Consider the following 24,739-nt stretch of genomic DNA (forward strand, 5'->3'; position numbering starts at 1 on the left):
CTTAAAAGGATTAGTTTTTTTTTTTTTTAATTAAATGAACAGTTATTGTTATATTAGACTTTGTGACTGGTAGATTTAAATTGAGTTAAACTCTTATTTAGGTGTGACTCTTATTTTTGTAAGCGGATATAACAGTAATGCATTACTGTGGTGATTTCTGGTGTCGTTTTTTATTGATAATTCTAGTGAGAATGTCCCCAAACCTCGAGAATTTTTATCTCAAGAGCAGTATTTAACAATTTAACCTATCTCCATGTTGAGTTAAGTTAACTTACTGAATTAAATAGGAGGTTTATGTGAAAGACATCCAGTGATGGGTATCAAGAATACTTGATTACCAGAAGTCGCTTATATTTCAAGTTCATTAATTAAGGAAGAGATTTCTCTTGACAGTTTGGCTCCGCCTTCTGCTGGCCATCTATTTTATGAAAATAAGGTGAATAAAGTTTACTTTATTGTTCAAAATAATTGGGAAATTTAATTTGAATTTATAATTTTAAATATGTTTAACACGAGTGTAAACTTAGAGATTATGTTTATGTTTTCCCGTATGCTAAGTTAATGTCCATGGCTTGTTGAAAGGCCACCAAATTTTATTCTAACCGTTTAATTAAATAAAGGTTAGATATCAGGTTTACCAAATACTTTCCGAAGAAAGGATGATTTTCATTTAGGTACTACTTTTTAGTTTTTGATCAAACCATGTTGTTTTACAAAACAGATCTTTGTGATGTGGGCATTTCTTATACGTATATGCATCGTTCACGATTGTACCTCTATGTATGTTGATTTTGGAACTCAAAGAGACTAGAACAGAGTCTCTCTGACTCACTTGTATTTCAGCAGATTTGAGAAGTCCTCAAATCAATCCTTATCGTCTTGCGGTATATTTGGGCTCATCTCTGGTGTCTAAATGGAAAATAAATAACTGACGACTGGTCAACTGTTACCTTTTCTGAGATAAATTGCAAATTAGGTCATTCAGATGATTTGGCGAATATTTCACAGTTTTTGCCACTATCACAATACTGTCTTTTACAATTAGTAACTAAGAAATCCATTTACGAAATAATGTTCCAAAAGTGATTAAACATTAAAATAAATATTAAAGTTTAATTTTGTTACAGTTCGATAGTAGAGAGTTAACAAACCAGATGGTTTCACTTTTTAGTTTAAAGATTATTTTTTGTAGAATAAAGAAGCGGGGGCCAAGGTTCGACGCTCTTCGGGGCGTAAACTAACACATCAACACACATACTAAGTCTACATACAGAGCAGCCTTGTAGTCCAAGCTAGAGTGCTAGTACTGTACGGCTCTAACGTACATATTAGTTTATATAGGGATAGATAATTATTCAGTGACATCATAGGACACAGCTAGAGGCCATTTTCTAATTGTATGAATAAATTGAGTGTTACTACGTCTAGTCTAGTGGTATGATTGTACTTTCACTTCTATACCATCGTATTATGTACAAAAATATTTTTTATAATAAGAAAGCTGACAACTATTTTAAAACTAATATCTGTACTACGGCATTAAACTAAAATAAACATAGATTTTAAGTAAGGCATTTGTCTCACTTAATTGGAACATTAATAAAACTATCTATTCTTACATACAACTAAGGAGTTGTTACTTCACTTTCATGCATCTTAAAAATTCCAAAGTAATTCCAGATCATCCGTTTCGATTCAGGAGACATCATTTCACCATGTTATCAATGCCATCGCGTTGTAGACACCATTGCTTTCTCCTTGAGGAAAGGAATGTGGCTTGGATATCTTCCTTGATGTGAAACAAGCCTTTGATTGGGATTGGCTGTGATGTTATAAAAGTTAAAGGATATCTTTCTCTACTTACATTACCTCCCTTAAATCATAACTCTCTGACTGTTACTTTCTCGTCATGTTCGGAGCCCATTTGTCTTCTTTTTTTTTTTCGAGAGAGAGGCTGCGAGATACCGCGAAGGAGCATTCAGACCTTCTGTTAAATATTTTCTAACCATCCAAGTCTATCCTTTCCACGAATCCTGAAGACGATGCTATCCTCTCCTGTGATGCATTCCGAGTAACCTCCCACAGATGTGAAGAATTATCTTAAAAGTTTAGAGAAACGTTGGTTAGTGGTAATAAATTGAAATAAGTTGAAGTAAGAATTAGCTTGTTACCTTCAAACTTCGCAAGATAACACTGCCTCCTATACATATAATCAAATCAAGATTTGATGATGTCCACTACCTTGGAAGCTTCATCGATAATAGACTAACCTTCACCCTCGATTTAAATGGTAAAAAATGAACGAAGCTTAAAAGACTATTAGGCAAAATATCAAGGTATTCTCTAGAGAACAAATAAGTCGTACCCAACACTTAACTTAAGCTAATTTGGACCTACGGATTCTTAACTTCTAAGAATCAAAACCTTACAATGAAAACTACCTTCACACTATTGTCAATGTTTCCGTCTATGTATCCAATCGAACCATTCATTTCCAATCAACCTCAATCAGCTAAAAAAAAAAAAAAATCCACAGCTCCTTCTCTACACATCCGAATCTTTTAGTCTGCCGTTTTTCTTTCCGAACAATTCCTGACAATCCTCTTAGAGGTCTTAAGCGCTAATAGTCTCGTGATTTATAAGAGTGAAAATTAGTGTATTTTCTCTTCTCGCCGATTATTAACTGTTGAACATACCAGCTTTATTACTTGTGACAAATTCCTGCCAATGTAATTATCAAATATTGCAACATGAACATTCTGAAAATGTATCAGATTTATGAAAGATAGAATGATTTATTTCTGCAAGAAGAAGAATTAGTTGGTATTCATTTTGCTTGACATTTTTTCCGTTTTTAAGACCCTTGTAAACACCAAATTCAGAACAAAAAAGGATTCAGAAATATTTTTAATAAAATTATAACAAAAGAAAAATTTTGGGTTGTTCAAACATTATAATATATCATTGGATCATGCAAGTATATTTGTGGTTAAAAACTGTCATCCAGTTTTATGAGATTTATTTGAAAAATGTTGCTAAAATTTTGCATTTTATAACCTATTCATTTATAATCTAAATAAATTCCAATTATTAAAACACAGACAATAAGCTGCCTTGAACTTTACACAATTTAGATCAGAGCACACTCCTTTGTTTCATAATCTATGATTATTATTGAGTTATTATTTATACCAATTGTGGTATAAATATTGAATAAATTATTACCATTATATTATCAAATGCTTTAATCACTACCTGTTCCTCTTGAGAAACACAATAGATTTATTTTTTTAAAACAGAGAAACCATAGTTGTTCTTGTGAAAATACCTCATTTTTACTAAATGTTACGGTGTTCTGTCTACTCTTATTATAAATACGAGAAAAACTACTACTTTTTCAACTGTCTTTTTCACTACTAGCTATGAATTGAACCTTCATTGAAGGATGGAATGATCTTTTCCTGCTTGGTTACTATTGAGACTGTGTAAGGCAATGAATTGAAGCAATTGTATCCTAAGTTTTAAGGAGGAGATAAATAAATCAAAAGTTTTATGATCTCTTGAAGGGAAGCTGAGTTAAATAATCCAGAGAACTCGCGTGACATTATTATTGTTGGTAGCTTGAACGGGGAAAAGGAAATTCAAATTGAGAAAATGTATAAATTATTGGAAATATAAACAGTTTAACAAACTGGCAGGAAAAAGGAAGAATCAGAAAAGCAAGGACAATATTAGAGAAAGTCAACATTGGAAGGGAACATCCCTTTTGAAACATAAGGTTGGAAAGATTATTATTTTTTTGTTTTTACTTTTTGCTTTGCTTTAGCTTTAGTTGGGCAGTTAGGTCCCAATACTCATTCCCCTACTGCAAGAACAGGAGCTGTTGTAAACACATGTTCTTCTTCAAGTTGCCTTCACCGTTCCCTTTTACAGATATCTTGCACTGCACACTGTATACTTCACTTAGCTACAAGGAGAAGAGAGGGTTCTACTTCTTTATTTTTTTTTGTTTATCAAACAACAAAAGAAAAAAATTCAAAAGAACAACTGCAGAACATTGGTTAACGTATACAAATCGTTAACCTCTGCATTCGACCATTAAAACAATAACGACAGAACATAGTTTGCATACAATTGATTACTTTGTTACACATGTGTGTTTATAATGAAGGAAAGCAATATGAGTCTCATTTTATTTCAATAAATAACATTATATAAAAGGCCTATGAAGGGCAATCGCGTTTTTATTTACTGCCTTATAACCAGGGTGAGTTTCTTTTTTAATTTCAAAAATGGCGATAATGAAACGTGGCTTTCATGTTGGAACCTTCACAATCTACTGATTACATCCAATACTACTGAAGTATAAAAGCAACAGTCTCAAGAGTATTGAGCAGTTAATGCGTTTTGAAAAACAAATCTTTTTTTTAGAACGATTTCAAAACATTGCAACAATCAGTGAAATGAAAATTAAAGTATTTGTTTTAAATTAAGGTTAATTTCTAATAAAGAATGTTCAATTCTATTACATAGCTCACATATGTATACATTCTAATATTTCAAGAGCACATGCAACTTATTTCATGGCTGTTCGGATCTGTCAACCACTCGCTGCCGTTCTCAGCTCTTGCCGCTTTCCACACCACGCTTCCTTATGTCGTCTACTAAATTACTGATTCAAAGCAGGCTATCTTTTGTTACCTACCTGGCTAGCCAAAAACCATTCATTTAGGAAATCGCTCTGCTGGTTAGAGCAAGTGTTTACGTCTTACTGAAGCTTAAGGCATTGGTGCCTCTTGAACCCAGTAAACTATCTTCATTGATTAGGTAGCCTAAGTTAAGATATTGCCTATCGTACGTTAATCCAGGAATGATTAAGGCTATGGTCTTCACGTACAAGGTTTTCGTAATAAAGTAATTTTGCTATGGATTTAGCAAAGCCTTTGTTTCAGGTTGTGTGCAATAAAAGCCAAAACAATATTACAGCTAACTTACCTGGCATAATAGGATTTCTTTTTTCTTTTCTTTTTTAATTTATTTGTTAAGTTACACCAGCGCTAGATACTCTATAAGTAACAATGACAATAACTGATAACCACTACAAACTCACTAATTGAGGGGAGAAGTTACCTAGTGATAACACTCCCTAAGTCGTCTCCAGGATTAGCTACTCTCTTCAGAAGAGAGAAAATCGCAAGGCCACTGGCGTTTTATTCGCCTAGGAGGATGATCTGGAAGGAGATGAGATGATAAATGGCGGACCAGAGGATTGGAAAGAGAATGCAAGTTCTGATGAAAACTTTTATAGCGAGTTCGTGCAACCTGAACCTACAAACGGAATTTCCAAGTCTGTGTGGATAGTTAGATTTGAAACGTAAAATGGAGCCGTTAACGATAGTGCGGAGAATTTTAGACTGAAGCGATTGAATTCTGTGAAGATTGGAGCGTTTCGTTGAACCCTACAGTTCAATACCAGTACATCCAGGCGGGTTTTTAGTATAGAATTGTAAATCAGTCGTTTATTATTAAGTGAATGTTTTGAACGTTGGTCTAGTAGGATTAATTTAATTATGCAATTAGGTTTCCATAAATGAATTCCATCTAAAGCTTAGATTCAACAAAACCCCTTCAATCTGCTCACTGGAATGAACGAACAAGTTGAAGAATAGATTAAAAATATTCGTTTAAGAAATGAAACTTGTAGATTCAAAGAAAGGGCAGATTAATAACTAGCCAGTAATAAAACGTAACTTGACTGATTTTACAGCACCCTTTTATATTTTCAAGTGGATTTGATTCATTTTATTGAAGGTGCATTGTTGATAATTTATATTAAAATCATTTATTGCCAGGAGAATTCTATATTTATCTAGCGGAAAATTATTAGATGACTAATACAAGCGGAAAGAAAGCCACAAATAATTTCCGCACCATTAGTCTCTAACCTAGAGAGTGGCCAGAGAATCATTCATATATAAAGGCCATCGAGGGCACCATTCATGTAACCAAGTGGTTTCATATCTTTTTTTTATTCCAACTTGTTTTAAGTATTGTGATCTTGTTCGCATGTTTTGTAATTGCGTTTTCTTCGGTAAATACAAAGAGCCGTTGAGTTCGCTTAAATTTGTTTTTTACAAATCTTGAGTGTTGTTAAGGAGGTTTTACTTGTAGATCAACTCAAAGTCAACAATTGGGAATCTATAATTATAGGTAGAAGTAAGGAAGGAGTGTAGTAAAAAATGTATATGAAGATACGTATGTAATGGAAAAGCGTAATTTAATACGCGATAGGAGTTCGGATCAAAGGAGAAGACAAGGTTCTGATCCTCCAAGTATCCCCATCAAACACGAACCCCTCAAGGTGCTGAGAACCTAAGTAATGAAGCACCTGATATCCCAAGAATTGAAGACCCTATAGCAGGGATGGCGAACTTTTTTGAGACGTCGGTCAAATTTTGCTCATTTTTTTTTTTTAGTACTAGCTCATGGGTCACTAATGCCCATTTGCACAAGAGTTAAGTTTAAAAATTTTAAACTGAATATTTTCAAAACATCTTTAAAATTCAGTTGGCTTAACGGGTAAACACAAAAAGTGTGGTTTATCTTAAGAAAAATCAAAAACGGTTATTTGCTTTGGGTTGTCAATTTTTTTTAACAAACAAAATATGAGTAAAATTATACATTTTATTTGATATTTTGTAAACACTTTTGCTTTATTTCAAATACTACAACATTTGTCGTCATTTGCGTTTTAGAACTGTAATGATCAAACTAAAGGTTATAGATAGCATTTAAATTGCTTTTATGTCGCTGCGTGATTGAAAAAAATACAGATAGAATATAAATTATCCACACAATTAGAAAATCTAAATCAACCCGCGTAAACAAACAAATGGTTGCCTAGCAATTGTGGGTCAGTGAAAAAACTTGCGTGGGTCAGTGTCTGACCCGCGGGTCATAGGTTCGCCATCACTGCTCTATAGTTTCAGGAGACTTCAAGCAATAAATGGAGTTCTAGAAGGAGCCAAAGAACTAGTACTACCACATTATCTGATCTACAATATCATAAATTTGGGAGTCCATCTTAACAACACCAGTGAAGCCGATCGCTCATGTTCTCACAACGTAGAGGGAGGAATCAGAAACATTAAAATTATATATAAGATATCATGTATTAATGACCGCATAAGAAAGAAATAATGCCATCTGTCGTCGATTTTAATATATTTGATTTCAACAAAACTTTATAATACATGATGGTATTTAATAATAAATTTGTGTCAAACACTGTTTCATAACATATTTAAAAAAATAATGTATTCGTAAAACAGCCGGAAATACTAAATTAAAGATATTATTAAGAAATATTAATTTAAGTTGCATAATGATTACTGACTTCCTCGAACAAAAACAAAATATTAATGACTTAGAATATTTATTTAAAGAAATATGTACTAATTAAACAAAGAAATATGGATGTCGGCAACCGAGAGAGCATTGTAGACTCTTAAAGTGCGTAAAGAGGAGACGGCCTGGAGAGCTGAACGTAGTATTTGTATAGTTGAATTATTGGTTTGATTGGACATTTCCTAATACAATCATGATCGCTCTTCTCCCTTTCGTATAGAAGTAGATGGTACTCAATCAACGCAAGCGATCTCTAGAAAGTATTTATTATTTTGTTTGACTAAAACTATAAATTTACATGTCGTTCTCGAAGATATACATACGTATAATACAGGGCGATCCATTTAAAACGCACCAATCGCTAATAACTTTTTAGCAAAGCGGAATTCTGGAAAAAATCCATTACTATAAACTATATGTTTTTTTTTGTCTAGTTTTCAAATTTTTCACCCCCGATGCTGTATCTTCATTTTTGGCGGAGTTACGGCCAAAAAACTGATCAAGGTTTCGTAAGAACCAGTGGTTTTGATAATGATTATGACCCCGTTTTGATATCCCTAATATTTGTTGAGATATTTAAGATCAAAGTTACTATTTTATCTATTCGTAAACGGTTTTCGATATAAATTTTCCACCAGAAATACACGTTTTGGGAGGTCCTCTGACTGCGATAAATGTTATTTGTGACGCAAAGAACAAAAATAATAATAATTGAAGATTTTAAAAAATGTAGTGTAATGTAATGGTTGTGGGTGAATCAGGATAAATTTGTTTTATCATCAAATAAAAGCAACCATCACCTCATGTCACTGTACCCCATGAGCAAGACTTCTTGACCTATGATTACGGTAAGAATATCTTGCCAGGGTGTTGGTCTAGTGGTCAAGAGCGTGACTTTGTAAGTGGGAGAACCCCAGTTCGAATCCCGTGTATTTAGCCATACATAATAATACTTGACTTACATCATACGTAATAATCCTTTTTTTAAAAAAATGAAGATACAGCATCAGGGGTGGACAATTTGAAAACTAGATATAACAAAACATATAGTTTAATCAATGGGTTTTTTCTGGATTTCCGTTTTCCTAAAAAGTTATGAGCGATTGGCGTTTTAAATGGATCACCCTGTATATTCACAAAAAAATATATACGAGTATATTCACAATTTTCCGTCATTACGAGGGTCGTTTGAAAAGTCCGTGCAAAAATAAAAACTACTTAATTTTTTGGGGTAAACCTTTTTTATTTTTCAACATAGTCTCCTTTTAGGCTTATACACTTCGTCAAACGCTGCTCTAGTTTGTTGATCCCTTCCGAATAATAGGATTTGTCCAAGTCTGAAAAATAGCCATTCGTTTCTGCAATCACCTCCTCGTTTGAATAAAATCTTTTTCCCGCCAGCCATTTCTTCATATTGGGGAACAAATAGTAGTCCGAGGGAGCCAAGTCTGGAGAATAGGGGGGATGTGAAACGAGTTGGAACCCTATTTCCATTAATTTTGCGACCACAACTGCTGAGGTGTGAGCTGGTGCGTTGTCGTGATGGAAAAGGACTTTTTTGTGGGCCAATCGTGGGCGTTTTTCTTGCAGCTCGGTTTTCAAACGGTCCAATAACGATGAATAATATGCACCTGTAATAGTTTTACCATTTTCCAGATAGTCGATGAGGATTATTCCTTGCGAATCCCAAAAGACAGACGCCATAATCTTTCCGGCCGAAGGAACAGTCTTCGCCTTTTTTGGCGCAGATTCCCCCTTGGTAACCCATTGTTTAGATTGTTCTTTGGTCTCAGGAGTGTAGTGATGTATCCATGTTTCATCCACTGTGACGAAACGACGCTTAAAGTCCTGCGGATTCTTCTGGAACAGCTGCAAACCGTCCTTGCAACACTTCACACGATTTCGTTTTTGGTCAAGCGTGAGCAATCGCGGCACCCATCTTGCGGATAGCTTTGTCATGTCCAAATGTTGATGCAAAATATTATGTACCCGTTCATTCGAGATGCCCCTAGCACTAGCAATCTCACGCACCTTCACTCTTTTGTCATCCATCACCATATCATGGATTTTATCAATGATTTCTGGAGTAGTAACCTCAACAGGGCGTCCAGAACGTTCAGCGTCACTTGTGCCCATATGGCTACTCCGAAAATTTTGAAACCACTTATAAACTGTTCTAATCGAAGGTGCAGAGTCACCATAATGTTTATCAAGCTTCTCTTTAGTCTCCTGAGGCGTTTTGCCTTTCATAAAATAGTGTTTAATCAACACACGAAATTCTTTTTCGTCCATTTTTTCAAAATCACTCGATTTTCTCGATTCAAACGAATGCCAAACACAAAGAAATAGACCGATCTGGCTGAAACTTGGTGTGTGTTCTTCCAAGAGATGCTACTAACTAAACATAACCTCGATACGCGCCAGTGGTGCTATCTCTCTGACTTTGCACGGACTTTTCAAACGACCCTCGTACAATACTAATTGGCAGACTATTAGTTGCTCTAATTGTTAGTTAGATTAGGAGACTGTCTTCAAGCACTGTAGCCGACCCCTTGTAGTCTAGTAAAAGTTAGAAAAAACCTTCCCTTTTTTATAAGGTTCTGACTTTTTTTCACCCCATTGGTTTATGCGCAACCACCTGCCAATAGCAATTTTAAACATCAAGAATCAGTTACACTTTGATCATCAAGTAGCCATTGACACTAGCACTAATCAAACTATAAGATATAAAAGACTGATATTTCTATTTATCTTTCACAGCCATGGCAACATCATTTAATTAATTTGTATTGAATACCTAGTCTGCTTTATTTGTTACCGATTTAGGCTGTTAATGCAAAGTGATTAAAATAAAAAAGCGAGAAGTAATTATAAAAAAAAAAGAGTACAAAGAGTATTTTTTAATCAATTTTACGTTTTCCAATTACAAAATTAATTAAAAGAACCCAAAAAAATATAGAGAAAAGTTAATTTAAATTTTAAATCAGTTGCAAATAAAAGTAATTTTAACCACCACAATCTTTACGTAATTTTTAAGGTAAGTTGTCATTTTTATGGCAACTAAAAAAATAACACAACGTAAATAATTATGTTTGAGGTGAGATTAATGTTTTTGGAATAAAGAAAAATTCATCTTTTCATGCCAAAAAACGTGTGACTAAAGTAACCAACCTGCTCATTTTATAGGAAACCTAAAATAACTCGTTTTTATGTTTAATTTTTAACTTAGTAACATTTTTAGCCTTAAAGTTGAATTTTTTAAAATAACTAGGCATTGATTGATTCTAAACTTGCATATTCTGCCGGTAGTATACTCGTATACTTATTTCTTTCTATTATACAGGGTGTTTATTTTAAGACGGCTCAAATGCATTTCATGCTTAAACGGTTAATCTGAGCTAAAAATGGTAGAGGAAAAATTCGTTGCCCGTCACCTCTAGTTTCAGAATACGTGACTTGATTTTAGATTCCTGCCCGCATACGCGGTTGACGAGCGACCAAAAGTGAGGGTTTGCAGTTGACCCCCATTTTCATATACTCGTACACAGTTTTAAAGAGTATAAAAAGTTGTGAAAGAAACCGGAAACCGCAATTCGATATCTTCATAATTAAAGGTGCTAGGCCATTTCAAAATCTGGTATTTATTAATCATATTTCAATTTTTTAACTTGTTATCAAAGAGAAAGAAGAGCACGCGATAGGTCATTTTTATGTATTTTTCCATCCCCTTTCTTCTGAAAATATTGCCAAGGCAGTAAAGCTAGTATTTTTCTTAATATCGGGAAATAAGTCGTTTTCCCAGTGATTTTTCTAAGAAAAATCAAATGTTAAGAGCTTTAGATATTCTCAACCATACACAAAATGGCTAAAAATTAATTTTACATCTGTTACAAATAAGAAGGTTTAATAATTATTTGGTAATTTTGGGAGAGTTGCGTTTAATTACCAAAAAAAAATTGGAAACCTCCTGCCACATATTTAAGTGATCAATATCTTTCACGTAAAGGATCAAACTTATTCCTTAATTTATCAAATAATGCACTTTACTCAACTTGTGAAGCATGTACTGTGTCTTCAAAGGTGCCTCCTCAGATACAGAGAGCAGTTGATAGCGTCCTGGCTAAACTGGCTTGCTTTTAGGAATCTAAAATCAAATCACATATTTTGAAACTAGATGTGACGGGTAACAAATTTTTCCTCTACCATTTTTTGCTCAGATTAACCGTTTAAGTATGAAATGCATTTGAGCCGTCTTAAAATGAACACCCTTTAATATTTAAGTTGTCGTGCATTAGAGATAAAGAAAAGAAAAAAGTATTGGGTTAGATTCCCAAAATTGGTTTTGGATTTTATTTGATAGTAAAGATTATAAACATTTGTAAGACAAGTATGCTAGCTATCCACAACTATTCAGGATTCGTGATAGGTTTTGTTGCATTTAAAGCTCGTCCTACTTTATTTCTATTTTTATTTTAATATTTAAATATATACTTTAAATATATATCTTTTACAATTTTGGAGAAACATAAAAACTAAATTTAGAAAAATTGTTTTAAGGTGTTAAATTTTATTCACCTCCCTTTTAAAACAGCTGAACGGAAACTATATGTAGCTTGACGTTCATTAGTGTCTTGTTTCCTGACTTGAAATAATCACAATAGGGGTGACACAGAAAAATGGATTAGTTAGGGGTTTCTGGCAGAATTTAAAATATCTGCGTTTAGACAGTTTAGAAGAAAAAAAATTATTTATTCAGAATTGAACTTTTAATTCGACTACTTGGCTGAAAAATCTACTGGAATAGAACAAACTTGTTGTAAAAATTAGTTAACATAATTCAGTGATGCACTTTTTTGTTTAATTCTCTCATCTAAAACCTTTACATTTCCGTAAAAAAACATGGATGTTTCGCCGCCATTAGAATAATTGCAGACAACTCATACGGATTTCAAGAAATATGAAACTGAACTTTTTTTCAAAAAAAATGTGAGTATAATTTCCTTTCTTTATTATACACACTTGCATACCATTCAAAATAAATGTATTTTCTATAGAAACAGAGATTATATATTTGAATACATTATACATTCTCATCTTACTAGTCTAGCTGAGTATTTTTAAGACGGAAGTACTAATAATGAGTACATTAAGACTAGTTTAACTAAACGACATGACTAACTCGTGAATCATTTTGTTTAATAATAAAACTTGTTTTCTCTTAATATTCTGCGCAAGAATTCTGTTAACATTGTCTTGAATATTTATGTTTGTAAAAGAATATGAAATAATGGAAGTCTGGATGTTGTTATTCAGTTTATTAAATATTAATTGTACGTCTTGTTTAATTGTAGCATATACTAGGCTGGAATTGAGTAGAACGTAGTTTGGAATTCATTTTTTTCTTGGCAGAGACCTTACGATAAACTTACTAGAGTAAGAGAAGGAAACGCTGCTTTCAAGCTTCCGACTTCATCAAGAAAGTAGGAAAGTACGTCTTTAGTATTAGGCTAAGAAGTGAGGGGGACTCAAGCTCGAGCAGGCTAATTCGTGGTGGAGATGGCAAGATAATATTAAGGATTAAGCAGTCCAAGAGCACGAACAGTTAACAGCACTTTAATAACCACACTTTAAGTCTAAAATTGGCCATTATCAGTCATAGATATTAAAAAGGTCCTTAGAACTTATACCACAAAAGTTGCAGGAATTGGGCAATTCACTAAAACGAGCCTATAGATTAGAGCTTAACTTTACCCTCTGAACTTGCTAGAGAGAGGTATAGCAAGCATATCATTTTGTAGTCTCGAACCTTTCTTGTTCAATACGTTACAATAACACGATTATCAGGAAATAAAAGCTGAAAGAGTTTAAGAGGCTCTGGATAGAGTAAAGAGGATGATCAGGCTAAGAGTTTTGATTATTGGAGTAATCATCCGGATACTACAAGATAAGGGAGAGGGAGCACCTTTAAACAGTTTTAATTTCTCGCCAAATATTTAAAACATTTATTATTGGTAATTTTCTCCATATTTTGTGGTAGACCTGATAATTGACAGAGTCACCCTTCGTTTTCATTGTTTGTAAAGTCAGAATTGAGGAATGTTTTATTTTGTAACGTGGAAGTAAAATTTTTGTTGCAGCTTTGGAAGTGTATTGTGAAGATTGTAGTGGACAAGGTGTAAGTATTGTTAGTCCATATTAACATTTGGTATTCGTATTTTTAAATATAGTATTTACAAAAGTCTATTTGCTTGCAAAAAAAAAGTGTTGGATATTATATTTTCTCTTATGGTAGGAGAGGGGGCACATTTCAACATCTCAGTTAAAATGTGCCCTACAGACCGGCAAGTTTGTGACTTTTTTTGGTTTAATCGCAGAGAAGGGGAAAGTGGTTCGAACCTACATTAAGAAGCGCAACAAACCGAATATTGTGTTCAAACTTATCACACTTCGGGAGTACAACATCCCCGAACTGAGTCATTATTGATTTTTGAACTAGATTTCAGTGGTTTAAAAGAGAAAGTAATGTAGTAATGAGAGAAATAACTGATAGAAGGTAGATTCAGAGTAAAGTAATATCATTTCTTTCTATTTTATATTGTGTTCAAAGCTACCCCACCAGTGGGGTAGATATTAACATTTGCCATAAAATTTTTAAATTAAAAAAATATAGATATGTACGTAAAGTAATAACTGTTTATTGATATAGATCTGTTAAGAAGACTTGAAAGTTGTAGAAAACAAAATAAAAAGGTTCAAAAATACGATTCTGTGCACTCTGTAACAGAAAATGTAAATTCAGTTCAAATGTGCCTCCCTCACCCCTACACTATTTGATCTAAATAGGAAACTACTGGTGGCAGTGATGACTGGAAATGATGTGGATGGGCCAAAAATCGGAAGGACAGCCAACGCCATCTGTAGTGTAAGAATGGGTTGCAGGAGACTATCAACATCTGGTACAGTGCCTTAGCTTCCTGAAGTTTAGGTTTAGGATATTCTTAGTTATTTAATTAGTACCAACAGACTGGCCAAAAATAAATCAAGAAGACAATTTTTTGTAATAACAAGTACCAAACTAATCCGAAATATTTTCAATCGCCACCGCAAAAAATCATTAAATTTACAAAGATAGGTGTAAGAAATAGTTTAAAGGAATTTTATCGTATTATTGAATATAGATAGAGAAGTTACAACTAGAATGGAGAAACCAGCTGATGTATTATTGTCACGCTCGCCTAACAGATTGAGAATTAATTTTCATAGAAGAGTAGCTCACTACCTCTTTTACCGTTGTTTAAATGTGTATATAGGTCGTACAACGTTATAACTTAATAGCAGAGGATAGGAGCGTACAAGTGCCGCTATCGGACAGACCGAGTGTGCAGACATGAATTAGTGTTTACCAAAGAAGAAATAACTTGTAATTGACAACTAGAATGAGGTGACCTCTATAAATATGAACTTACTCTAGATTGGACAGTAATCGCTCTATTCTTTTTATTAAAATCCAAGACATACGCAGATATTGGATTGTAAAATAAGAAACTGGTGTTCTTTAAAAGCCAATTTGTTAAAAGTTCATTTCATTTAAATTATTGCTTTTAAAAGAGAAAGCTTAGTTGATATATTTCATTTTTATTTTTTATCTACAGCAGCAATATGTCAACAAATTTTTTGAAATAGTTTTCACTGTAAATAAATATTTTGAAATCTTTGAACTCAAACAAACTTGTTGCGTATTTACGAGGGTCGTTTGAAAAGTCCGTGCAAAAATAAAAACTACTTAATTTTTTGGGCTAAACCTTTTTTATTTTTCAACATAGTCTCCTTTTAGGCTTATACACTTCGTCCAACGCTGCTCTAGTTTGTTGATCCCTTCCAAATAATAGGATTTGTCCAAGTCTGAAAAATAGCCATTCGTTTCTGCAATCACCTCCTCGTTTGAATAAAATCTTTTTCCCGCCAGCCATTTCTTCATATTGGGGAACAAATAGTAGTCCGAGGGAGCCAAGTCTGGAGAATAGGGGGGATGTGAAACGAGTTGGAACCCTATTTCCATTAATTTTGCGACCACAACTGCTGAGGTGTGAGCTGGTGCGTTGTGCTGGTGATGGAAAAGGACTTTTTTTTGGACCAATGGTGGGCGTTTTTCTTGCAGCTCGGTTTTCAAACGGTCCAATAACGATGAATAATATGCACCTGTAATAGTTTTACCATTTTCCAGATAGTCGATGAGGATTATTCCTTGCGAATCCCAAAGGACAGTCGCCATAATCTTTCCGGCCGAAGGAACGGTCTTCGCCTTTTTTGGCGCAGATTCCCCCTTGGTAACCCATTGTTTAGATTGTTCTTTGGTCTCAGGAGTGTAGTGATGTATCCATGTTTCATCCACAGTGACGAAACGACGCTTAAAGTCCTACGGATTCTTCTGGAACAGCTGCAAACCGTCCTTGCAACACTTCACACGATTTCGTTTTTGGTCAAGCGTGAGCAATCGCGGCACCCATCTTGCAGATAGCTTTGTCATGTCCAAATGTTGATGCAAAATATTATGTACCCGTTCATTCGAGATGCCCACAGCACTAGCAATCCCACGCACCTTCACTCTTCTGTCATCCATCACCATATCATGGATTTTATCAATGATTTCTGGAGTAGTAACCTCAACAGGGCGTCCAGAACGTTCAGCGTCACTTGTGCCCATATGGCCACTCCGAAAATTTTGAAACCACTTATAAACTGTTCTAATCGAAGGTGCAGAGTCACCATAATGTTTATCAAGCTTCTCTTTAGTCTCCTGAGGCGTTTTGCCTTTCATAAAGTAGTGTTTAATCAACACACGAAATTCTTTTTCGTCCATTTTTTGAAAATCACTCGACTTCCTCGATTCAAACGAATGCCAAACACAAAGAAATAGACCGATCTGGCTGAAACTTGGTGTGTGTTCTTCCAAGAGATGCTACTAACTAAACATAACCTCAATACGCGCCAGTGGTGCTATCTCTCTGACTTTGCACGGACTTTTCAAACGACCCTCGTATCACCAACTCTAAATCGATTTGTATGATCGGCAAAATTTTCAATTGTTTTTAACCACCTTTTAGTGAAGAGTTCATGACAAAGGAAGCAAACCAGCCAAAGAGACAGAAATCAATAGGTAAAATGCTTTTCTAAACAGTAAAACTCTTTTCTTTTCTTTTTTATTTGTTTATTTATTTTGCAACTGTATGCAGTACAATAAGCAAAAGAGTTGAGACATAAGGATAGCGCAAATACACATGCACGTATATTATATATTCATACATATACGCGCACATGCATGTGCGCCAAGGGCGTGATTGGTGTGAACGACGACCATCCAGTGATGGAAGCCGTTAGTTCGCCAGATTGGCAAGCTTACACAGCAACCATCCTAGGAGGTCGGCGTTGTGTTGAGATGGTCGCGTGGCCACCGCCGCTTTAGTCTGCGTTGAGGATTAGTAGGAAGTGTTGTGGTAGGCATGTTGTGGATCAGAAGGTTGTAGTGACTGTGTAGATTTGAATGGAGTTTTGTGTAACGAGATTGGGCTATTTCAGAAACGAGAGGAATATTTAGATCAGAGTGTGTAGTATGATTGTAGACGTAGAAGGGAGCGTTATTTTTTTTATTTTTTTTTTATTTTTGGCATTGGCTTCCGCCATACAGCCAGCATCGTCTAGGTGCTTATCACTAGAATATCACTCACTCTCCAATCTTACTTATAAATACATCATTCTACTATATACCGCTATTTACATAAACTACTGCTAATGGATGGAGCAGCACTCTGTGCTCCTGCCATCCTTCTCGCTTAACCGAAATTAAAATCACGTAATCCTTCTCTAAGCATTTTCTTCCATTCATTCTAATTCGGCTATAGCTTTTAAATACATTCATATTTCATTGCGTTAACTATTTTTCTTAGAATTATTGATTATAAGGTTTGAAGTCGGTTGATGTTCGATTTTTTGGCACTTCCGTATAGCTGTATTCCGTACGTCCATATTGGGGCAAGTAGAGCGGTATATAGTGATCGTTTGTTCGTCAGGGTCAGTTCTGATCGTTTGTCGAGTAGTCTTTTCAACATTTTGTACCTCAGATTGAGGTCAATTCGTTTGAGTCTCGTGTGAGGGTTCCATGTTAGTCGTTTGTCAAGATGTAGTCCGAGATATCGTACTTGGTTAGTAATTAGTACAGAAGTATTGTGGAAGGTGAGAGGAGGGAGAGTTTTCTTGTTAAGAGTGAATACTATGTATTTAGACAGTAAAACTCTAAAAAATAATTTTCGTTTAGTTTAAAATGTCACTATTTATAAAAATTGGGAATATTGTTAAAATTATCAATGTAAAACAATAGGATGTCAGAAGTTTCAAGGCAATAATAATTACTGTAAGTTTAGAGGAAATAATGGAGTAAGTTAATAGATAAAATAAGGAAAAACCAGTAATTCTTGAAAATAAATATAGTACAAACATTTACGTATTAGGCGATAAGTAATATTCAAGGATTTTTACGATCACATGCTGGTATTGTTTTCCAAAAATATGAATATCTTTTACGTCGATTATGCCAAGAAAAAAAAATGGACAATTTCATTACTAATGTATTGAGTTTTATACATACGTCGCTATCACAGCTGTGAACTTACAAATTTTCTCTAGACTTGCAACTAGATTGATTGTATTCGAAACAGAAGAGGAAAAAATAGTTTCAGAAGTAACATTTTTCTGATGTAAGCCAGATAACAAAACCTTCTCTTGAATGCTTTTAGAAAGAAAGTTTTCTATGAAAAGTGTTTCAAATAAATGTCTTTTTGATTAAAGAAAAGTTTAGAACCCAAATTTGAGGGGAATTAACAGAAAATGCCAAGAGTAAAGTAAAATTTCGTTCTCGTTTTGGGATTTTGACCCTCTTTAGTTTAGGTTAGCCTGGTAGAGGCTGGTGGTAATGCAAAATTTGAGCTACCCAATGTTACATTTGGGTAGCGCAATTCTGAAAATATTATTTCTAGTGAAATCTCATAAAATTTTATACAATTCTATCTGATTCTTTTCGCCTACCTAGTCATCTTAATCCAATTGATTCATCACTTTCTTCTTCCCGAAAAACCGATTCGTCGCTTAGACTGCGTGACTTTTCTCGACAATAGAGGTCAGCAATTTAATGTTACTTTTGGAGACCACTCGGTGATGACTCTGCTCATGTCCCTTTTATCAGCACATTTCATTTTTGCTGTACAATTGTTCAAATAAATAAATAATAAACGTTAAAAAAATCTTATACAAATTGTTTAAACTAAATTCAATTTAAAATCAATCTTAGAATAACAAAATTAGAATGTTTTTTTATTGTTAACACTTCTAATAATAAGCTTTTACGGCAGAAAATCGATATTTAATAGGTAAAAGTGGAAAGCTCTAAGTGTAAAATCGTTTACACGTTGAAATTAAGATGTATAACCTGTACATTAGATTCAGTACTTTGTTTCCAACTCTCTAATTGTAATCCATGTAACCTGATCTGAAGTAGCACAGCGTGATTATTTTTCTGGACAGGCTGTATCCGTATTAACAAAAAGATTTAATAGAAGAGTATTGTATCTGCTGACAAGGTAACTCATAACGACGGGAGTGAAAATTGCATTTGTGCTGGCGGCTAAGACGCTGTGCAGCCTTCGTGTGTGATCGTGATTATCCGCTGTGATTTTCGTTCGTAGGAAGCTTTATTTAAAGTAAAGTACCAAAAAAAAAAAAAATTATAAGCATAGTTTTCTTTTTTGGACAAAATATTCTGGTTCAGCCTTGGAACTAAATAGAAAGCAATGCCACTGTTAGTCGATGTTCTTATTTTATTTTTTGTTTTACTAGAAAATCACTTTCAAATTCCTGCTATCTGTTAAATGCAGATTTTTTTTCCAAATCCTTCAATTTATTTATTTATAGTTGAAATAACAGCTAAAAAAAGTCCCATCAAATCCTGAGGTTCAGCAAAATCCTTATATAAGCAGACATCAGGTATCTTCAATTTTTTTTAATAATTCCAAAATGAATTCCAATTAAAATCTGTCCGAAATAAAATAAATAAGTGCATCATTTCCGATTTGTAAAGAATATTAATCTAATTGTTCATCCTTAGTAGTTGTAATTACTTGACCTGCACTGAATCAGATTTGTATATTCCAAATGCAACATGTCTTAATATTGTATATTGTTATTGTGAAATTTATTACACTTTTGATGGATTTGTGAGTTTCAGTGTAATGTTTACAGAATACACTAAACCTAACCTATCCTAACCTAACAAAAAGGTTTATTCAAGTCTAATACCTAGAAAAAAAACTAAGTACCAGTTTTAAGAAAAATAATGCCTATAAAGTATATTAATTTATATGCAAAATTATACAGCAAACAGTTCCTGTATGGTCACTTTTTTTAATTATTATTTAATAATAAAATTGTAACCATAATCCTTGTTACAACCTTGCTCCAAGATGGCGATAATATAAAGGAGCACAACTGGTGAGTTTTCCTTGTATATTACCCGTCGTATACCCGTCTACATAAAATGGCTGTCAGTCCACAGATACAAAAGTGATAATTGATTTCTTTCCTTATGAACCTCTTTTTTTCAAAGTTGTTCAAAGTTAGGTTATCCATAACTAAAATCATCTTAATATAGTTCACCATAAAATTGCCTTATTGCTCTTAATAGCTCTAGTTACTTTCTGTCTTATTAATTCTTTTCATTCTTTTAACCTTCTTGAATCCGATTCTATAAGTTCATACCCGAATCTTCCCTCCTCGGATATCTTTTTTCTTTTCTGGACGCGTCCTGATTTCCTTGCGCCTCCGGATCCTTCATTGTTGTCAATAAACTTGCACTCTACTTGCCGACCCATCTAACTACCCTCTCTCAGTTAATTGAAACTAATCTCTCGCAGTCCAGATTATCTCGATTCAATCACTTTTTCCCATTCATTCAATTTTGTTTGAGGAATCAAAAAATTTCTTGATGATGCTTCGACTCCTTCGGGAATCTTAAGTTAAGGAAAAAACGCATCTTTTTTTTCCTGTAGCAGGTTTCTACTCCAAAAAAAAAGAAGAAGATATTTAGCGGGAAAAATGAAATGTTTTTCTCTTTTTTCCATTCTCCTGTTCTATGCAGGCTAATGAGGGCAAGTCTGGCCCTAGGTTATGTCTCTCGGACATGGAGGCTTGTAAAAGTTATCTTTATCCCTAAACCTGGGAAGAGAACCCAGGCTAAGGATTTTAGACCAATTAGTCTATCATCGTTCTTATTGAAAGTGCTGGAAAAATTGATTGATTGCATATAAGGGAGGTGTCTTTAAAGCAGCGACCCCTGCATGCCTATCAGACGGGCAAATCTTGCGAGACAGACCTCCAGTAAAGGAGCTGGAGACCTCTGTGTTTTGCAAGGAGACAGCACTGGGTGTGTTTCTGGACATTGAGGGAGCGTTCAGCAACACTAACTTTAGAGCAATTTCCTTGGCGATGGAAAGGCATGGTATAGATTCCACAATTTCAAGGTGGATCGGTAGCATGCTAACGACAAGAAAATTACGGCGACTCTTTTTGGGGAATCGCTGATGATAACAGTCAGGGGATGTCCACTGGGAGGGGTTTTATCTCCGCTCTTGTGGTGTATGGTCGTTGATGATTTAATAGAGATGCTAGACCTCCGTTGGTTCACGGTTCTTGGCTATGCAGATGATATTTCTGTGGTAGTCAGGGGCAGGCACGAGATTATCGTTGCTGTACTCCTGTAGGAAGCACTCAAAATTATAGAAAGATGGTGCAGAAAAGTGGATCTCTTTGTGAACCCTTCTAAAACTACTCCAGTACCCTTTACTTGTTTACTAGGAGAAGGGACAAGGAGAGCTACAGAAATCTTAAATTTTTTGATAAAACGCTGGATGTGTCAGGCGAAGTTAAGTATCTAGGTGTGTTATCTTGGACTCTAGATTCACTTGGAAGGCACATCTGGACAAAGTCACACTTAAGGCAAAACAGGCTTTGTGTGGCATAACCAGGACCTGTGGGAAGACTTCGCCCAAAAATGATTAGCCATTGCCAGAGTACAATATAGTTACCCGGTCCAGCTCAAGACAGTCTCTAATTTATGGTAACTTCTCTAAATCAAGGACCTAAGTACTTGAATACAGCATTCAAGATTTTTTTTTTTTTTTTTGGCGCATCAACAGCTGAGGTCATTAGCGCCCGGAGCTTTTTCCAGTGCACTGCCGGCCTCCGGACAGTGTTCTCTCGTTACAGACAACACTGTCCATCGCCGGACAGTGAGCTGTAAGAAGCTCCTAGGAAGAGAAAATCTAAGGGACAGCTGCTGGATTCGAACCCGGGACCTCCGCGTGGGAGTCCAGTATGCTAACCTCATAGCTAACCCCTTCCCTATCAAGATTTAGCCTAGTACTTAAGTTTCAAATAACTTCAGGAGTAACAGTTGGCAAGAGAAAGAAACCTTGAATTGTATCCTATTAAATATCCAATCCACATGCTGCAACTGTCTTCAATAAAGACGATAATATCTCATTAAAAGAGGTATTCCAATTAAAAAAGTACGTAAAAAAACATCATTTACTCCAAATAAGAGTATAAACTGATTTGTCCCTACTACAATAAAAACCGGCGGATAGACGCAATGAAGAGATTTGCGTTTAAAATGGCAGCTGCGGTATGTTGAGGACAATGGTCGTTCAGAACTCCATAGTTCTTAGAAGTGGTTAAACCTTGTGGAGTAATTAATGTATAATCTACCAGGATGGTTCGCTTAACGACTTAATTTTATTTAATTGCAGATGGAGAGACTTTTATCAGCAAACTAAAGCGAAGAGATTAGATTTAATCAAACAAAACTGGAAATAACAAAAATTCTTGAAAATAAAAATTAAGAGTAGTATCAATTGTACAAAAATATTTGTAAAAAAATCTTAGCACTGGCTCTAGATGACCCAGCTATTAGCGAGGAATGACTCAGTAGTTGTTATCTTCCTACACACAAACATCACTCACATGACCTTGGGCTAAAACGTCCTTCCCTTTCAAAAAGCTGAACGCACAATCATCTTAGCTGACTGGGTAATCTTCATCTCTTAAACTCTGATCTCAGTGTATAAATATCAGATGGTGGACGGCGCAGTCTACGGCAATCTTAACGTAGGACACTTTACTATATAAATCTATCTAACTAATGCTTCTTTAATAGTTCTGTTTATTTAAACAAACTGTCGTATAAAAATTCCACTCTCCTAAATTATTTACACAGATTGTTAAAATAAAATTAACAACTTCTTTTAATTAACAACTTGTTTTAACATTCTATATCAAATTTTAAAATTACACCATTATTAAGAAAAAGTAAACAAGTTCATTAAGTTTAAAGTTCTTAAAATAAAATCAAAAGTTTTTTCTAAATTTTCTTTTCCTAGATTAATTAATTCTTTTTATATTAAATATTAAAAAGGTTAGTTCAATAATTCATTTCTTCATTTTTATAATTAAAGGTGCATCAACATCTGAGAGGTAATTGCAACCCGGAGCTTATTTCAGTGTACTGCCGGCCTTCAGACAGCGTTCTCTATTTACAGACACACCACTGTCTATATCACCCATAGTGAGCTGAAAAGAATCTTCTGCAAAGAGAAAATTTAAGAGCCAGCAGCTGCCTGGATTCGAACCCATAATCTCTGCATGAGATTCCAGTATGTTAACCATTCAGCTAATATCCATTTATTCTCTTATCCTTATTTTATTTTAAACAGACAGGCAAAAATACTAAAATTGTAACGCGCCTTAAAATAAGGACAAAAGGCTACCTCTACAACTACCTCCACAAGAACTTGTGTCTATGATTATTAGAGCTGTAGCTAAGAGATTCGCACAATAAATCTAGTTCATTTCCTCACCGTTTTCAGAGGCAAAACAATTTCATCAATAAATAGGAAAGATCTTTAACCAGTTAACTGGTTTCGACCTCGTTGGAAAACGTGTCCCCTACGTGCGACGTACAAAAATAAGAATATATTCATCAAACCCAGAGTATGTTTGATATGAAATTGGGTTGAAATGAAATGACTTTTGTATTTTTTTTTCGTTATTTATTTCATGAACATTTATTCATTTATTTATATTAACATAAATAGGAACCAAAAACGTTAAAGATAAATTTACGAATATAAATTAACTGCCGATGGTCACTGCTGAAAACGCATGATATTCATCGTAACACGAAATTTTACACTTTTTTTCATGACGAATATCTTTGTCATAAACAGTTAACTGGTTAATTATGGTCAAGAATATCGAGAAGAGTTAAAATGTCATTGAAATAAGTAATAAATTCATAAAGGAACAAAGGATAAAAGAAAAATATCGAAAAGTATCCTTCGAAGGCCATTTTGATATCACCAACATAACTTACCTTGAAAGAATCTAAATCTAATAAATAAAATAAAAGGCGAACGAATTAGAGGCAAGTAAATCACGATTTTTGAACGTGAGCTAAGGGAGTTGAAAGGTAGAAAAATAATACAGAAGGCACGGCTTATTATAATATGAAGTATATTATTAAATCTCTGCATATTTGATTAATTATCATGTTTTATGTTTTTATCAAACTATAAACAAACCAAATTGTAAATTATGCTTTATTATAGAATATTATTACTATAGTACATATGTAGCGAATGCGTTTTGAATACATAATGATCATTCCTGAATTCCAGCTTAGCTAGAAACCTTTTGTTTACGTTTTTCAACTGATTTTTTTTAGAAACCAAGAAAATGTTTATAGTTTTTGTTCATTAATATGGGTAAACAATTGCTTTTGAAGCAACTAACAAAGATAGATATTTAGAGAGTTAGCCGAGCGGAGATTGGTGTTAAAAGTAATCTTTATATTATGGAACTTGATTTGATTCTTAGTTTAGGCCTAGGATTTTGTTTAAAATAATAATATGAGAAATTTAAATTGAACTATGTGAGTGTTGGACAAAGGCATTAAGTCTGTCTGTAAAAATTAGCATTAATTCACTTTTTTATTAAGACAATACATCTCAAAAGAAGAAGCTATCTTTCTCTCTATTTATCCTCCTACTCTATGAAGGTAAGGGTTGCAAACAACCTGAAACCAAACCATTAACGGTTTAGAATCGATGAATAGACATGGTGTACATATAGTTAAGTCACAATCAGAAGGTCGGGTCCATCAATTGCATTACAATCTTTAAACAGCTCTTTTCGCGATGCACTTGCCTACTCATGGGCTTAACATTTCAAG

General features: G+C 34.2%; 1 long non-coding RNA gene across 1 annotated transcript in view; it reads left to right on the forward strand.

Moving 5' to 3' along the window:
* The first annotated feature begins 22,505 nt into the window (after positions 1 to 22,505).
* The window catches only part of LOC141456964 (uncharacterized), a 71,727-nt gene continuing 69,493 nt past the window's right edge, over positions 22,506 to 24,739 (forward strand). The window contains exons 1-2 of the long non-coding RNA XR_012460134.1: positions 22,506 to 22,617; positions 22,965 to 23,162. This is a non-coding gene — a long non-coding RNA (uncharacterized lncRNA). The remainder of the gene's footprint in view (positions 22,618 to 22,964; positions 23,163 to 24,739) is intronic.

This window comes from Rhodnius prolixus, unplaced genomic scaffold (assembly GCF_049639745.1).
Source record: "Rhodnius prolixus isolate KJV_2025 unplaced genomic scaffold, Rpr scaffold_10, whole genome shotgun sequence".
Taxonomy (NCBI): Eukaryota; Metazoa; Arthropoda; class Insecta; order Hemiptera; family Reduviidae; genus Rhodnius; species Rhodnius prolixus.